The sequence below is a fragment of the Tiliqua scincoides genome, chromosome 3 (genome assembly GCF_035046505.1).
Source record: "Tiliqua scincoides isolate rTilSci1 chromosome 3, rTilSci1.hap2, whole genome shotgun sequence".
Lineage (NCBI taxonomy): Eukaryota > Metazoa > Chordata > Lepidosauria > Squamata > Scincidae > Tiliqua > Tiliqua scincoides.
Window position 1 is genome coordinate 100841018 of NC_089823.1, and position 18503 is coordinate 100859520.

At 44.2% G+C, this 18503-nt stretch overlaps 1 protein-coding gene and 1 pseudogene across 1 annotated transcript in view; both read right to left on the reverse strand.

The window, feature by feature from the left end:
• The window catches only part of ITGBL1 (integrin subunit beta like 1), a 181236-nt gene that overhangs the window by 42043 nt on the left and 120690 nt on the right, over nucleotides 1-18503 (reverse strand). The window lies entirely within an intron of this gene.
• On the reverse strand, nucleotides 259-5300 carry LOC136643822 (uncharacterized; annotated as a pseudogene).

Here is an 18503-nt window from a genome sequence, read left to right on the forward strand (position 1 = left end):
TTCAGAAACTCCAAATCAGTAAGCCGAAAAGCCTGAACAAACGGTTGTTAGGCATCTCAATTTACATGACTACAACCTTTCACACTGAGAAAAAAAAATACCCATTCCTGGAACTCTAGAAACAAAAAGTAACTTCTGGATACACCAAATGGTAACGTCTTCTCAACTTGAAGGATAATAATACTTTTACTTATGTATCTTCACTGTCATCCTATATCCAAGAAGTGGTCACCTAAGACAGTAGATTGTTGGGGGCATTCATCTCTGTTCAATTACTTGCCTCCTCTGCTCCTTCGCCGCCTTCCACTCCCTGGATTGGAAAACAAAAAGAGGGACAGAGAGGAAGAAATGTGGAGGAGAGGAAGAATGCTGACCTAGAATACTAGAGAGTGGGAGGAGCAGAGTCTGGCTCATGTAAGGGGGTGCATTGGACCTACTGCCACCAGGAGGTCTTTGGCCAGATCTTATATGAGAGATATCACCCCTTCTTTTGCATTGGTCCCATGCAGTGACGGGGTCTGCTAGTTTGAGTCGCCATTTCTCTTGATCGCAGGCTTGGTCTGAGTGTAGGTGGATGATTTTCATAACACCGTGCAGCATGTCAAGCCAGCACTGCTTCGGTTGGCCCTTCGGTTGTTTGCCATTGATCTCCAACTGAAGGCCCTTCTGCACCAGCATATCACTGTTGGCGTGCAGAATGTGGCTGTACCATTGAAGCCGGGCTTCTCTCAACTTGTCGGCAGTTGGAGCGATGCCGTGCCACTGCCGGATGTCATCGTTGCGGACGTGGTCAAAACAAGTGATACTACTGCTCCAACACAGCATCTTTGTCTCCATGACACCAAGGTGACATTCGGCTTCTCTTGTTGCTGGCCAGCATTCAGCTCCATAGAGTGCAACTGGCCAGATGACCATTTGGTAGAGCTTCAACTTGAGACAGTTGCTGATCTTCTTGCTGCAAAGAACACCAGTCATCGTGTGCCACTGTCCAGGCTGTGTTTACTCACAGTGGTCTCGTAACTCAGGCTGCAATCAGCGGCGATTGTTGAGCTGAGGTATCGGAATGTCTCAGCACATGGCAGGTCAATGCCATTTACACAGATTGTCCTGAGCTCATCTGGGTCCATCGTCATATACTCCACCTTCTTAATGTTGAGGCAGAAGCCAGAAAATGCAAGACGATTGCTCCGGGCTTGTATTTGCTGCTCAAGGTTCGCCTGAGTGTCGGACGTGAGAAGAACGTCACCGCATAGAGAAATGTCCATAGCGTCGGCTTTTGCAGATCATGGGTGATGATGTCCATTACCGTGATGAGCAACAGTGGAGAGAGCGCTGATTCTTGGTGGATGCCGATGGTAATGCGAAAGTCTTTCGACGTTCCAGCGACAGCCTGCACACAACTCTCTGGATCCTTGTACAAGAGCTTCACCCACTGAACAAGTTCTTCTGGCACACCTTGGCTCTGTATACCAGATGACGTCATGTGGCAGGTGATCAACATCAGGGGTGTCCCCGACAACTCTCAATTCTTAAAATTATCTGTTCAGCTAATGGCCTCAAACAGCTCAATGTTAGTGGTGGAGGCAGGTTAAATAACCATTTTTATCTTAGTTCTCTTTTGTCAGACCCAACCCTGTCCTCATGATGCAATGATGGTTCTCACAATCTGCCATTACATATGGGTCACTACCGCCTGAGCCACCCCAATGCCAGGAAACTCACCGCTGACATTTGAAGAAGCTGATAAGCCCCACGCTGACAACCTTGGCAGCAGACCAGCCACTGGAGCAGGTACAGTTGCAGTGGGGGTGGCTAAGGGTGGATAGGTGCAGGGATCAGGGGGGCCAGGGGCAGGTTGGAGTGGGTCAGGGCGGATTTCAATGGCGGTGGCGTCTGCAAGACCTGGAGCCCTGTTCCAGTCCTGACACACCCCTTTGAACTAAACGCATTTATGCCAGCAAAACAGCTAGCATAGATTTGAGTAGGCCCATTGGGGACCCGGGAGCAGTGGGGGAGGTAAGTAAGGCATTTCCTTACTTAACTCTTCAGGGCTGCCTGTTCCCCTGCCTGGACACAGCAAGCAGCACATGATGCGTTGGCGGTGCTACATGCTGTGGGCCAACCCTGGATAGGATTGGGGTGCTAATTACTGACAATTTTTGTGAACAATTACATCCTCTAAGGATCTGGCACTTAATTAAATGCCATATTATTTAGTCCTTTTTCAAATGATATATATGTTTTCTTTTGAATCCAATTACTAACCAACAGTTATACATTTACAAGATGCTCTGCTATTTGCTTATAATTAGGGTTTTTCATTTTCTGTCTCTTCCTATTCTATTGAAAATTAGAGCTATGGCTGCTTTTTGTACAGTATCTGACAGCCACGAAATGGGAAAAATTTAGTTTGATGCTTCCACTAATTATTTAAATACATTCTGAACCTCCTTTTGTGATTTGAAGCTTTTTTGGCTACAAATTAGGTATACATTGTGAAAGGTATAGCCTGAAAACTAACAGTCAGAACTCTTAAACCACAGAGATGCAAAAATCAGCGTTGAGTCTATATTTCTAGATTTCTTGGCAGAAAAACGTCAGTCATTTTACAAGGGACTTTCAGCCCAAGATCAGCAGGACGCCTAGCAACATAAATCTAGTGAGATGAAATAGTTCCCAGATGGAAGAATGAAACAATATCATAAACGGTCTCGTCCATAATGTTCATTTTGGGTTATTTTATTATCAAAGTTTTAATAAATGATTTATTTCCTTACTAGATTTTAGATTTCCAATCTGTTTCTAACATTTAGGTTCATGTTGGGTTTTTGTATCCCATCAGTTAACAATATAAGCACAAATAAAGATCAATGAGATGTCATAGACAAAGGTGGAATTTGTTATTTCATACATGCCTTAAACACAATGACTTTTGTGGCACATGTACATATTATCCCTCATCCTATTCTCTCACAAATCCAAATACACCACCTCGTGAACACACACACATCCATACGCATACATACAAACTATCCATAAAATATGTCATGCATGGATGATTTAACATTAAAAATTTATAAGGAAAAAAATCTCTCCATTAGTTTTATTGTTAAAAGCCTCATTTATGTCCATTTTCATGGAAATTCATTCATTCATTCCCGATAGATTTAGTGAGGAAATGAACTGCATTTCTCCTGCCTGTAACTTCTCCTGCCATTTCTCAAACCAATAGACTTAAGAACATAAGAACATAAGAACAGCCCCACTGGATCAGGCCATAGGCCCATCTAGTCCAGCTTCCTGTATCTCACAGCGGCCCACCAAATGCCCCAAGGAGCACACCAGATAACAAGAGACCTCATCCTGGTGCTCTCCCCTACATCTGGCATTCTGACTTAACCCATTCCTAAAATCAGGAGGTTGCGCATACACATCATGGCTTGTACCCCATAATGGATTTTTCCTCCAGAAACTCGTCCAATCCCCTTTTAAAGATTTTCTTTACTTAAGAAAAGACTTAAGATTTTCAGGCATCCCAGGACACCTCTGAGAGACCACACCTCCCAAATTTTAGATAGGTAGGACACAGACAGACACCTTATTTGAAAAGGGTACAAATAAGCTTCTTTTTTATTTTAATGAGAGAACAAGCAGCACTTCTGCCCCTAACTTCATGGTTTTCTGGTCAATCAATCTAAAATGTGCAGATATTGTATGACCTGTTCAAGGATCTCTCTCTCTCTCTCTCTCTCTCTCTCTGAAGATCCAAACAGACCAAACAGATTGCTGCTAAATCAGGACTTATGCATGCCAACTGCATATGGCTCTTCATGAAAGCCAAATTGAATGAAAGCACCCAATGCAACACATATCCCTTTAGTCCCAAACACTAGTGTTTCTGGCAGGAAGGGGGGCAAAATGCTAGGTTTTTCAGGTGCCTGATTTTGCACTGAGTGTTAAATGCTCCCATCTGGCTGCACAGTCATTTGGAACAGCAAGAGCGAAGCAGAGGTGTCCCCTTCCCTTTGCTCTCCCTGCTCCTAATGGCTCTGCAGGTAATGGGGAGGGACTGCTTTACATTGGCATTCAGGCACCTGAAAGACTTAGTGCCCCCCCCCCCAAATACCTGTGGTCCCAAATCAAATCCACAACCCTTTGTAGTATTAGTTTATATGGGGCAATATGTGACAAGGATGAACAGAAAAAAGCCCTTGAAAATGTTACATACTTTATGAATGGTCCATAGCATACCCTTGGCCTTTCTTGTGTGGAGGAACAGTATCTGGACTGTGACCAATGTACATTTGTTAACTAGATAGGCAGATGACAGAAGCCTGTTCACATATCCATCTGATTATGATGAGGTGGTATGGATAGTGTGCATGTTAATACTGTGTTAGTGTGCACAGACAAATGCTGTGCTTGGCCTCCCCATCATCAAGAACATTGTTTGTCCAGCATTCCAGTTCATGGGAAGTACAGCATTTGACAGTATGGACCAATGTTGTACATGCAGGGGTGGGAGGGGCTAGGCAGGCCCATTAATGAGGAGACAGAGCTTTAACAAAGGTGCTGTTGGTTCAAACAATGTTTGTGTGAACAGGACTAGAAATAGAAGAATTCCAAGGTTCTGCTACACCCTCATTGCCTGATGTACCCAGATGAAAGATACAAACACAGCACTTCCACAGGCAGAAGGGAGAAAGTGCTTATAATTTTTCACCTCCTTATGGATTCACCAATCTGTTTAGGACATCTTGGAGCCAATTTCCCTTAGCATGCGATTAACCTAGTTAGGCTGGGTTTGTTTTTTGTTGTACTAAAAACATTTGCTCCTAATATGAGGCAATTACTTAAGCAGCCCTGGGCAGCAAATCAGCCTTTAGCAGTGAAGAGTCAACAGTTTCATATTTATTGAAGGCAAATACCATCAAATATCATAGCAGAAACTGGCCCTGAGCAATTTTATGTTTAGTGAAGGGCGAACTAACTTGGGCTGATTTTGGGATGTCTGAAATTACATGAAGTGCACTGCCATATTTCTATTGGAAAGAGAGAGAGAAAACTTTGTTTACAGAAGATGAAATTCTTTTTCAATTTCATCCTTCATTACTCAATTTTTCCTTCACTGTACAGACTGCATACATGTGTGCACATATATACAGACAATACTTTCCCTTACTTCTCCCAAGCCTCCCAATCTGCCCCCCCCCCAATGCAGGTTAAGCTTTTTTAGTGCAGCTGCATTGGCGGGGGTGGGGGATAGGATTGGGTGTGAATTTACCACAGGAAATCTTCATTCCGGTATTCAGTATAAGTATTCAGCACTAATAATGTACTGAAAGATTTTCTGTGAACCTTTTGCATTTAAAGGCTTAGCCTGTCCTAAGAGTTTTGTCAAAAGCTTTGACCCTGGATTTGTTTAAAACAAAAAAACAAAAACCTGTTTCCACCAGAGGCCACATGAAGAGTTGCTGCAACTGATTCAGGCTGACAGCTATACTCCCAGCCACAAGGAAAGGCCCATGCACTTTAAAAAGAAGAATCCCGGTTATAGCTGCCACTGTTCATCTTAGACTAGGCTTGCTGTAAATTTGATAAATCAGATATGTTTTCAGCCAGCCAGGCAGCCCAATTCTAACCTGCACCAGCTCAGCCAGGCCACACAGCCTGTGCTGTATCCAGTGAGGTGAGGAAGAGGCTGGAGCTTTCCTTGGGGTAAGGGGATATTTTTTCCCCTTAGCCTGTGTCGAGCTCCAGCTGTTCCTATGGAATTTCTCAGATCCACTCCAGCTATTTATTTAGCTGGTGCAAATCCTAACACCGGAAGGCCCAGGAAAGGGGTGAGGATATGGCAGAGAAGATTTCTGCCAATTCTGTCCCCCTCCTGGGCCTGATCCGCCCCTTTCCACCCTCCCGCTGCCCAGAAATGTCCCTCCCCCACCATTCTCCCTACACTACCCTGCAGCTGGTGCTTTATCTTCTTGCGCCAGCAGCAAGGACTCCACATGCAGTGCAGGCAGGATGGCACAGACCTTCCCGCCAGTGCTACTGGCTCATGAATCATCTCCGATGTGCCTTATGGCACATTTACAACACTCTGAGCCGGTGCGGGGACAGCTGCACCAGCTCAGGCAGCAGTTAGGATTGTGCTCTCAGTCAGTGTTATTTATTTATTTATTTATTTACAGAATTTATACCCCAAAACATTGAGATATGATTAAAACTAATAAGACACAATAAACTTGAATCACAATTAAAATACATTCACAAAAAGCACCAGCCCGGTATGTGTTTCCAGTATATGTATAAACACCAGTATATGTTTCTTACAGCACAATCCTATGCTTGTTTATTCAGAAGTAAACTCTATGGTGTTCAGGGGGGCTTACTCTCAAGAAAGCAATAAGGATAGCAGCCTTATTTCTTTTTTTAAAAGAAAACAACAACAATACTATCCTCTCTTTTCAATATTACTCTTAAAATAGTTAATCATTGACTGCCTAATCCTGAACAGTGCATGTCGGCTTATTGCCAGCGCGCACTGTTGCAAACATGCTGTAAGGCACATTTGTGGACCCTACCACTGGGCGAGCAGCAGTGCTCACCCACTGCTGGGCTGGGTTAGTGCCGGGTGGCTGCTAAAGCTCTGCTGCTTGGCAGTCGCACAGACTGCCGAGCAGTGGTGAGGTAAATGGGGGCGTGGGGGAAGGCGGGCAGGAAGGCGGAGGGCAGGGAGGAGGCATTCTGGGGGTGGGGGAGGCAGGGAGAGAGTAGGGAGGAAACATCCCGGGGAAGGGAGTGGGGAGGGAGGGAGGCGGGACCAGTGCAGTTTTGCTCCTCCGCATCCAGAGCCAGCACCCAACACCGAGGCTCTTGGTTCTCTGTCGACCTTTGGTTCAGTGGAGAATCAAGTAGCCCCATTGTGGGGCTACTCAGTTTACCTGGGGAAGGGGACGAAAGTCCCCTTCTCCGGGGGAGCTGCCAGCAGCAGCCCGGAGTGTGCAGGATGCGGTGGCAGCCATTTTCGGTGCCACTACAGCCCCACGCCCCGGGCAGCTCAGGATTGGGCTGTGAATCATTAATTCTGGACCAAGCAAACACAAGCTCAAGACTGTATGTGCACACATGTAGTGGTAAACATATGTGCATATGTAGGAGAGCAGCATTGGCAACATAATCCTATCAAGATGCCCTTTTTGTCAGACAGTACACAACCACTTTTGTACATGCAGTAGATACAATATATACACAACCCTTTTGCATTATTTGTTCATCTGCCTTATGGTCATCTTTTTCACTGTCTTTGATGAAATGGACATGTCAGGATTAAAGTCTTGTCAATTTCACCAGTTTTGTTTTTCAAAAGTACATGTATACTGTTTTTGCACAGTTCGTGCTGGTAATACTTCAACTTTACATAAAAAAATTTTTAAAAACAAAACACATGATTAAAATATATCAGTAAAATTGAAAATGTTCCTCCTTGTCTTTGTCCATGTCATCTAAATACAAAGTACAGGGGAAAAAAATGAGTGAAATAAATCAGCACTAGTAAAACTGACAAGGATTTCCTTGAATCTTGTCACTTTCACTAAAGATCAGAGTGGGAAATCGCTCTGCTGCCCATGACATGAAAAAGAAGAGGCCTATTCATAGTGACTAAGGAGAGAATTCTGCACATGAAGAAAAGTTAAAGACATGAAAAAGGCCATTCCTGAATGTGTACAACTCTAAGGGGCACCTAGTGGACAAAAAGCAAGCACTTTAGGTAGAACACATCTGTTCACAGGTTGATGAAATACACAGAAAGGTTGAAATTTGATTGTAAATCACCTGTCCTACATGGCCATTGATCAATTTCAAAATTTGACACAGTGCCTTTAAAACTGCTTTTGTGTCTTTCATAGATACACCCTAACAGAGGGAGATGCCTTCAAGGGGCACATGTGAAAAAGATCTGAGAAACTCATTAACACAATAAAAAACAGATAAAAACAGTATACTCCAACTATCCTCTAGTAGTTAATTAATGAGAACCCCAATACTGTGTATTTTTACTCAGAAATAAGTCTGAAATAAACGGAGCTTATTTCCATTCAGGTGTGTATAAGATAGATGGAGCCACCACGGAGAAGACCCTACTCTGAAACAAGCTTGATGAATAAAATTTAAAGCATTGCTTCCATGATCTTTTCATGGCTCACTGCTATATTCTACAGCAGAGCTATTCAAACTGGGTCGTTGTGACGCCCCAGCCTGACAGCCCTGGCCTCTACACCCTTAAGGGGCGGGAGTAGGGGGAAGGCAGCAATGTGATCCCCAGGATCGCATCACTAAGGGGGGCTGCAGGGACTCACCAGTCCCTGCAGCAGCCTTCCTGGGTTGCAGGGAGCCCTGCACAAGTGTCTGTAGGGCTCCCCAGCCTTCTAAATGTGAAAGTGGAGTGATCACGCTCCACCTCCACAAACCACTCTGATCACTCTGCTCTGGGGTGGGTGGCAGGGAGGTGGGAGGGAGGCATTCCCGGGTGGGGGGAGGGCAGGCAGTGGGCGGGGAACTGGAGACGGGGCTGGATTCTAGCAGTTATGTTGGATCCCAACCCTCGTTCCCAGGGAGATCGGAGCGGCTCCGCTCTCCTTGGACTTGTGCCACCTCAGGAGGAGGTGTAAGTCCAAGGAGACCCATAGGGGCCAGCATGCTTTTCCCAGAGGTAAGGGGAAAAGTTTCCCCTTGCCTCTGGCTGAGTCGCTTTAGGCCCCTATCCTGCGCTGGACAAAGCGCAAGCCTCTTGGCAGGATAGGATTGTGCCTAAAGACACTCAGATGCTACGCACATTGGAACTTTTATAAGAAAAATGGAAAATAATAATGCTAATGTTAATGTCATTTTTCCATGCGTATTAGGTGCTGACGTGATCATCTAAAAGCAGTTATTGCGGAAATTGAAAATGTTATGGTGGAATTGGCACAGGAGTGAGACAAAAGACTAATCTTCATGTTTGTCTACAAATGATCAAAATGTCAGGACAATATGGTGAGTAGCCCTGAAGAAGAATAGCCCTGAAGAAGAAACAGAAATTAGTGAGTACTGAAAATGTTTTGACATAACTTTTGAAAAAGAAAGGAATTACATGCACACACAGAGGGGAGCAGGAGGTTTATGGAGGGGTAAGAGGAAATAATTTCCTTTTTCCCTCCTAAGCCTCCTGATTCATCTCCCTCCCCTACCTGGATACAGTGCACTCCTTCTTGGCGAGTTGCACCAGAGGGTGGAGGAGGATAAGATTGGTTTTTAATACTTTGGATCAGTCATATGAAATTATCAGGGACAGCAGCCAGTTTAGGCAATATCTTGAATTCAAACATAGCACACTTGCAGCACCAGAAACAATTTTTCATTTTTTAACTCACATTTTACCAGTTTACTGTAAAAAAATCACCATATTCCCTCTCCCAGGAAAGGACTCAATTAGTAAATATGGGCGAACAACAACACATCGCCCAAATGTAAGATGGAACAAAAACATTTTGAGCATTCACCAAAAGATCATGAGGGATGGGTAGTTCTTAGTTCCCCCAGTAGGGAATTCCATAGTTGTGACGCCACTATAGAGAAAGGCTCACCCCTGTGCTACCATCCCTCTAACATGAGTTAACTCATTTCTGCCTAGCCCATAGGTGTACACATATGGTTTCTGTTGGGTATATGCAATGTTGGGCAGAAATGGCTTAAAGGTGGCATTTGAAGCAGAGCCCCCTCAGATGACCTAAGAGGGCAGGCCAGAGTGTATGGGTGAATATGGTCCCTGGACCCAAACTATGAAGGGCTTCTAATACTAATACTAATACTAGCACCTATATATATTAGCAGAAATGCTCCAGTGTGGTTAGATTTTTTTTTTGCTTCTCAGGTTAACCCAAGAACATGGGGAAAACTGATTGAACTGACTCATTCCTCATGAGCACAATCTATCATATTAAAAGGTGCCTCTTTGGCCAGTTAGCAGCAGTGATCTACTCAGTACTAAGTTTGGAGTTCCATATGATTTACATGATAAAGGTTTCCCCTGCACAGTCATGTCCAGGGGATGGTGCTTATCTTAGTCTCCAAGCTTTGTCATCTTCCCAGCGTTGTCATCTTCCAGACCCAGCGTTGTCATCCTCCATGGTCATATGGCCAGCATGACTAAACACCAAAGTGCACGGAATGCCGTTAACTTCCCACCAAAGTGGTACCTATTTATCTACTTGCATTTACATGCTTTTGAACTGCTAGGCTGGCAGGAGCTGAGGCAAGTAACAGGAGCTCACCCTGTTCTGCAGCACTGGGGTCTCAAACTCTTGGACTGCTAACCTTCTAGTCTTTAATCACTCAGCTGTGCCCATTAATGATAAAGATGTACTAAGATTAGTACAATGAAATCTAGGTACAGAAAGCAGTGCATCTGACCATGCTCAAGGACATTGTGCATTGGCATATAGGATAAATCTCATACTACCCATCCACACAAGATGTTCTGCAGCAACCCAGAGACTTGGGGGAGGGGGGAGGATTTTTGATGCCTCCACATATCATAAGAACTGTGAACTTCCAGACAAAGGAGTTACTCATTTGCTGTAGCTGCAGCTTAAAATGATCAGTGAGCATCCTAACAGTAATGGGGAAAAGATTAGCTCACAGTATAAATAGTATATAGAAAGAAAGTATAAGAGGTTTTTAAAAGACAAACGGATAGCAACTGAGCTCCTTCCCCAGGGAGAAAAAGACACTGCCACTTAAGCAACTGCCAGGCATCCATCTCACTGCCAGAGCTGGGGAGATCAATTGTCTTCATCTTGTACAATACCAGTATGAGCTCCAGAAGTTATAAAGAAGAATAAGGGTCACCAACCACAAGAGCAACGGGATGGCTGATGGAGCAGTGAAACGGAGAGATTGAGCATCTTCCCTACAGGAGTGAGTAATTTGAGCACAGACAGATCACACTGACAGAATTTAATTTTTTTTTCTTGAAACCTTCATTACTGGAACTGCTGCTGAAACAAATGGCCCTTTCATCTATCCTGCTTCCCAAGAGTGCAACAACAAATCCATCACCAATTATAACTGTTATTTTCAATGTCTTGTTTATAGCTAAAAAGAAACAAATGTATTTTTCCCCCATGTGCTTTCTTCTGTTGGATAAATGACACACTTCAGCGTGTACAGATAATACATTTTACACAGTGCAATCTGCTTTTTGAAAAGCACCACTTAGACCAGACCATGGGTGGAAAGGTAGGGAGGAGGGGAGCTGAGATTGGAGAGGTGTCAAATGTTACATCTATGGAATGATTTCTCTGTTGGGATTTTTTTTCTTTTATTAAGAAGTTATAGTTACTTCTTAATAACTGTCCTACCTTGACTTGTTGGAAATAACTTTTCCTCCTTGTTTTTGTTAAGCAAATGTTACCTATATATAGACACATATGCATATAGATAGGGGTGAGAGAAGCCACATAATTGTTGTAACCCATTCTCGTCCAGGTCAGTAGATACTGGGCAGCCCAATTCTGAGCTTCTCAGTGCCTGCTGAGCAGTGGTGCCAAAGCAGCTACTGCTGTATGCAGCAGGTGCTGGGAAGCAGCCAGAGGTCTTTCATCCCCTCCTCCCAAGGAAAACCCCAAGTCCTGCAATGGGGCTTCTCAAGTCTGTGGTGACTTGAGAGATTCCATGTCAGGCCTTCTGGCCCGACACGGAGTTTAGGATCTGGCAGAGCAGAGCTCCACCAGCCCCACCCCATCCTGCCCAGTTCCTCACCCTGCCCAGTGGTCACACTTACACCTGGTGGCAGTGTACCCTCCTTTTGTTGACACTGGGCCCAACACCTGACTGGCACGGGCCAGGCACCAGCGTTCCTTACGCGCCAGGTGCCATAAATGTTTTACGGCACGTTTACAACACCCAGCGCTGGTACTAGGGTTCAGTGCTGGTGCTGGCTGAGCTTGAGGATTGGGCCCTTAGTAATTAGTCAGAGTGCAGACGGATACCAACCACAAATGTATACCCGAAGGGGATACAAAATAAGTCTTTAGGCATGTCTGTTGAAATTTTACTGCCAGGTCCCAATAGCTGGAAGAAAGGGGGAAATAAAATGGAGAGGAGATCAAAGGAAGATCCCTTTTTAATGAGCACCTATAGGCCTTCTGTTGCTTCTTTTATGTTGTGGCTGTTTTTACATCTTTTAACTGCTCCTGTATTGTTTTAATGGTTTTAATTAAATGCTTTTATTGTATTTTATTGTGCAAGATAGGTTTTTTTACTGCTTTGTACACTGCTTTGAGCATAGGAAGCATTATAGAAGTATTTTAAATAAATAGTCTCTGCCTGCCTGCCTGCCTGCCTGCCTGCCAGTGGCTTCAGCAACAGTCCTACCTCCACCCAGACTTCCAACCAGCCAAAACCAACCCCACCTTAAGAAACAGATGCCCTGATGCTTAGTGCCTCCAAACATTGACAACTTGAATAGTATTTGGAGGACACATATTTCATTCATCTGCTGAAATTGTCCTGGAGCCATTGTTAATGGTGATGGGGTTTCTCATGGCTTCAGTGATTCTCTATAAAAAGGGGGGACATTCAGATGAAACTTGCAAGACTGGAATCTGGAAAAACCAATTGTGTTTTGGTGGTCTGCAATCTTAGTGCCAAGAGTTGCTGGGGCTAGAACTAGGCACTTGGCTCAGATGTCCGAACAGGATCACAGATTTGAATGTCTCCCTAGGTCATAAAGGGTGTCCAGTACTGAAGTGATTCTACCACCCAAGACAGCCACTGGCATTTCTCCCCTCCATAGAATGGGTGTGTCATAAGGCATCCTTTCTAGGCTGGGCAATCATAATTTTAATGGGCTCTGAACCCTTTCTGGCTCAGACTTCTAGGACTTGACCTTCTGGTTCTCAGTTCTTAGGGGCTCTCACTCAGCAGCTATCTATGGCTCACCTCTAACATTATGTGAGTCTTGGAAACTTTGTGCTAACCTCTGTTCAGTTCTTTCCAAAAGCAGCATAATGTAAACCCTGCATTTGTTTATAGATGGAGGGGGAACATACCAAAACCAATGGAATACTCTATAGTTATAGGGTCTATAGTCATGCAGGATTAAAGTTTCCTCTTTTCTTCTTTTGAAAGTGCACCTTTTCTCAGAATAGTGTCTGTTTGTCTATCTGACTTAATAATTAACGTGTAGTTAATGCCAACATGCATGATCTGTCTCCTTCATGAACATGTGAAGGAGGAAAGATTATAAGTTGTCAAGTATTTCCAGAGCCTCTGCCCAAGACAGAATGATAGATCCCATGCTTTATTCTAAACACAGCTGACTAGATAAAAATAGTGTTTAACTTTTACAATCATTATGAACTACAGTAATTTATTGAATCCTTCAATCAGCCAGAGGAACAAAAGACTAGGAATGGGTGAATGAGTCACTTGGGAATGTGTGTGGTGTTGTGTACACTGACATCCCCAAAGAACAGATGATCAAAAGGCTAAATAAAACAGCACAAACATACAATAGAAATCAAAGCAAACAACAAGTGTGGAAAAAGCAATAACCAAATTGCTTGAAATAATCAAAGTATCTACTCTGTGGCAAAAACTGGAACTGGATCAGAGATATTTGGGAAAATATCCATGAACTGCTGAAAAGTGGTAAAAGAAAGAAATTATATTTATTTAATAACATAAATTAATTCCCAGCCTGGCCATCTCAGAGAGGAGCATAGAAAGACTATTGGTTTATACAGTTCAGTATTATCTACATGAACTAATAGCAGCTCTCCAGTGTTTCAGATAGGGCTTTTTCCAGCCCTACTTGAAGATGTCATGGATTGAACCTGGGACTTTCTACACAGAAAGATGTGCCCTAGTATGGAGTAAAGACCCCTCCCAAGAACAAAGGGTAAATGACAATATGTTTTCACCATGCAATCCACAAATAAATATTCAAAGCACATATAAACTATAAGAGGAAACCCACAGATTCTAAACTATAGTTCTAATCTCCTGCCCACACCTACTACAACTTTTGTCTTGGCCACTAACAGTCTCAAAGTACTTTCAGACAAAGTTCAGCATCTTGCTTCAGAGCATTATGGCAGGCTTAGAGTGAGATAGATGATCAGTAGAATAATGTAGTGCAGCTCTTCAGGCTTCAGGTATGGAACTGAATGTTAAATTCCCACTCATGTCCTGAGATCTAGCAGAAGAAGGTTCTATAAAGCATGCAGGACCCAAGCCATTTCGGATGCAATTCTATGCACACTTACTTAGAAGATGGCCCTATTCACTACAATGGAACTTACTTCTGAGTAAATGTGCATAGGATTGAGTTGTTAGAGATGAATAGACCAACTTAAGATAATTATATTGGATGATACACACTACATCCAGGTAGAGCTCTATCAACAGCTATGGTGCTGAACTCTCTCTCTCTCTCTCTCTCTCTCTCTCTCTCTCTCTCTCTGTGTGTGTGTGTGTGTGTGTGTGTGTGTGTGTGTAAATTATTTCAAGTTGGGAGTGCCAACTTACACATGAGATCTGGCTGATTTGGACCTGCATCAGTACTGCTACTCTACTTGGACTAGTGATAATCAACACGAACTCTGTGTTGATGAACCCAGTCCATGAGGGGCCCGTGAATGTAAGGCAGGCTGATTGATGACAATAACACTTACAAAATGCTGCAAACATAAGTACAAGTGGACCCTCGTTATCCGCAAGGGTTCCATTCCTGGACCCCTCATGGGTACCAAATTTTGCATGAACCCAAGTCATGTGAATTTCGGGCACCACCTAGCTCCGAACGCAAACTGAACCTTGCTCTGGTCACATCCAGAGCCATTCTGAGGCCCGTGGAGGCTGCACACAACCTCCAAGGGCCTCAGAATGGCCTCCAGAGGTCCGAGAAAGGTACTTCTGGTTTTTGCTGGAAAACACAGACCTACAAAATTGAGGGTCAGAAAAGTTTTTCCCAAACTTTATGGTGGTTTGATATGAATTTGGGGTGCTGATTCCAAAAATGGCATCCGTTTTGCCCTATCACGTCTAGTTTTGGAGATATAGTATAACCTCATTAGTGGATGTTTCAAGCAGCTTCCTCATGAGGAAGCTATGGTGTAGGCTTCCTCATGAGGTAGCTGCTTGAACCATTCACTAATGAGGCTATACTATATCTCCAAAACTAGACGTGATAGGGCAAAACGGATGCCATTTTTGGAATCGGCACCCTAAATATACCCAGGAATTGGTGTAATGTTTAAGGAAGCAAAATGTGTGTTGGCCTGTGAAACCGGAAGAGCCCTTCTAGAATCTCCAGAGGCCCATGAAGGTTGTGTGCAGCCTCCATGGGCCTCAGAAAGGCCCCTGAGCTGTGCTCCAGTCACCTCCGGAGGCTCTTCTGAGCCTGAAAATTGGAAGTGCCATTCTAGGACCTCTGGAGGCCATTCTGGGACTTGTGGAGGCTGCGCATGGCCTCCACAGGCCTCAGAAGAGCCTCCAGAGGGCTCAGGTGGGACAAAGTCTGGCTCTATGCAAGTCCACAGATGGAAATTCTGCAGATAAACAGGCTGCACCTGTACACACAATAAACCAAGGAAGCACTATGCTTAGCAGGGTGTCATTGCTGAACAAAGGGATTGAGAATGAACCCATGCATGTACTTCTTAAAAGTCAGAGATCTAAGACTGCATTTTAGTTACATTCAAAGTGACAATTCACTTTGTCACTCCTATGCAGTAAGACTCAGTTTAGACTCTCAACAACCCTTTGATACAAGTAAGGTTGACAGATGGTAACTTGCCTAAATATACACTAAGTAGGAATTTGAACATGAATTTCCCACACCTGAATGCAATAGGCAAGCCACTGTCTCTCAACTTCCAAAAGGTACACAAAAGTAACAGTACAATACGATCTCTCACTTCAAAATGGTGCACAAAATCACTTCCAGAAAGATTTGCTTCAGGTAATACAGTTCCACATGGCAGTACAATATAGTTCTCATCCTCACACTGAACATGCTGGTGCTAATACTATTTGTTTTGGTAGAAGGGATGGAGAGTATAGCCAGGTGTCTTCAACAAGTGGGCTGGGACCCAGAGGTGAGTAGCAACCAAACTTCAGATGAGTCATGGTAGTGCTACTGCACAGTCCAAACAGGAGGCCAGGACTAAGGTTCGACTTGGTTTTGGAAAGATTCTTTGGCCAGGCCTCCCAATCATCAGCAGGCTTCCTCAGCCTCCCATATCACGGCACTCTCTCTGCTAACTGCCTTGCTTCACCTTGTTTCCTCTTTCTTTCCCATCACCTTTCAAAACTTAGTGCACACTCCTGCCATGTCACTCTCTGTCCTGATCTCCGTCCACTTGCCCCAGGAGTCAAGAAGGAGCGAACAACACTGCAGTAGCACATGCTGATTGGTCGTCACTGGGTGGGAAGAGAAGAGAAAATGTGGCCACTGTCTCACCCGCTGGGCTCTTGAAGATGTGTCCCTTGTTGGAGGCTGGGGTTTGGCTGCTGATGCTAAGCTGTAGTTTTAATCATTGCCATCTCTGGCAAAACCTCTATGGTTTCTGTCTTTTACAAGCAGCTACATGTATTTTACAAGCATACATGTATTAAACATACATCAGAAATTCTTCATTTCATTCTTACTTAGATATCTGGAATCTTTCTCTTACTCCCCATTTCCCCTTCTGTGCTCCAAAGCATGAAGGGAATTTTAAGTGTTTCACCACCCTTATCTCCTATAAGGCAAGCACTCTTTAATAAGAAAAGCTATCAATTTTATTCTCTTGTCATCTTTGTCTAAAAGCCTGTCTCAGAAAGTCAGTTGTTGAATTAGGTCTGGAATCTTGATGAGCCCGTTTTTTTTCACCTTATTTTTCAGGATTTGGTTAAATAAATTTCATCTCTTTTCTACATTAAGGACTTCTTAGTCCAATTTAATCTACACTGGTAATCCATTTAGCTGGTCAGTACATGAATTTTTAAAAAGACACAACTTAAATTCTAGTTACAACTGTTCTTCTGCACACATACCATAACTCATTTAAAGACTATTCCCAACAGCCATGATCTATAGTTTTTCTCAAACTGTGGGTCAGGATCCACAAGGTGGGTCACAAGCCAATTTCAGGTGGGTCCCCATTCATTTCAATATTTTATTTTTAATCTATTAGACTTGATGCTACCATGGTATGCAACTGCATTTGGGGAAATGTTACAGACCTGTACTTTTAACAAGCTACTATGTACAGGTGTGCACCTCTTAGAGACCTACCAGCTAAAACCAGAATCGCATATGCAATGACCACGTGTGGTCACATGGTCATCAGGGGCGCACACCCCAACCCTTCAAAAGTGAGGGGGGCTCAGCTCCCCTTGACTCCGGAGGGCTGTCTGAGCCTCCCAGAGGCAGCGCACATCCATGTGCTGCCTCTGCAAAGCTCAGACTGAGGGAAATTGTGTCTCTCACGTGATTTCCGGCATCCTCCATGAAACCAGAAATTGTGTGAGAGGTGCAATTTCCCTCAGTCTGAGCCTCACCGAGGCAGCGCTCAGATGTGCACTGCCTGTGGGAAGCTCAGACAACCCTCTGGAGGGGAGTGGAGCATATCCTTCCCTGCGGTGGGTTCAGATAGTGTCAAGCACCACATGACAACGTGGATCGCAGTCCAGATCCCCGTCGTTAACTGGTGCACAACTGTATATGTTTTCAACAATGATAGTAAATGGGACTTATTCCTGGGTAAGTGTGGGTAGGATTGCAGCCTAGGATTGTTAAAAATTTTCCTGCTTGATGATGTCATTTCTGGCCATGACATCACTTCCGGTGGGTCCTGACAGATTCTCATTCTAAAAAGTGGGTCCCAATGCTAAATGTATGAGAACCACTGATCTATAACATTTCTTTGGTGCTTGCCACTATCAAATCCCATCCAACCATTCTTCTTGTGAGTTGGCCAATCTGGTGAAAAAATTCATTCTCTAGAACAGCCACTAAGAGGTCAAACCTATTCCCCCCCCCCCCGCGAAAGCCACCATGCCAAAATGGCTCTTATGGCATCTTGAGCCCTGGCGGTGTCCTCTGTGTAAGGGAACATTTGTCCCCTTACCCAGTAAGCCCCTGAAGTACACAAGCCTCTGTGGTACATAGGGATCTACTCAGACCTGTACCAATAAAATTACTAGTGCAGGCCCATATGGACCTGGGCCATGGGATTGGGTCCTCGAAGGGGGTGTGGATTTGGCCACCGACGCTGCAGCCGCCAAACCTGCCTCCTTCTCAGATCCGATCTGCCACCCCCAGCCCCATCGCTGTTCTGTTCTGCCTTCTCCCATCTTGTCCCGCCTGTCCCAGCAACTTACCTGCCTCAGCTGGTCCAGAGGGATCCACTAGCATGTGCAGAAAGATTCCAGCTTTTCTGCTTCTGCTTTAGCAGTGCACGTTTCTGAGA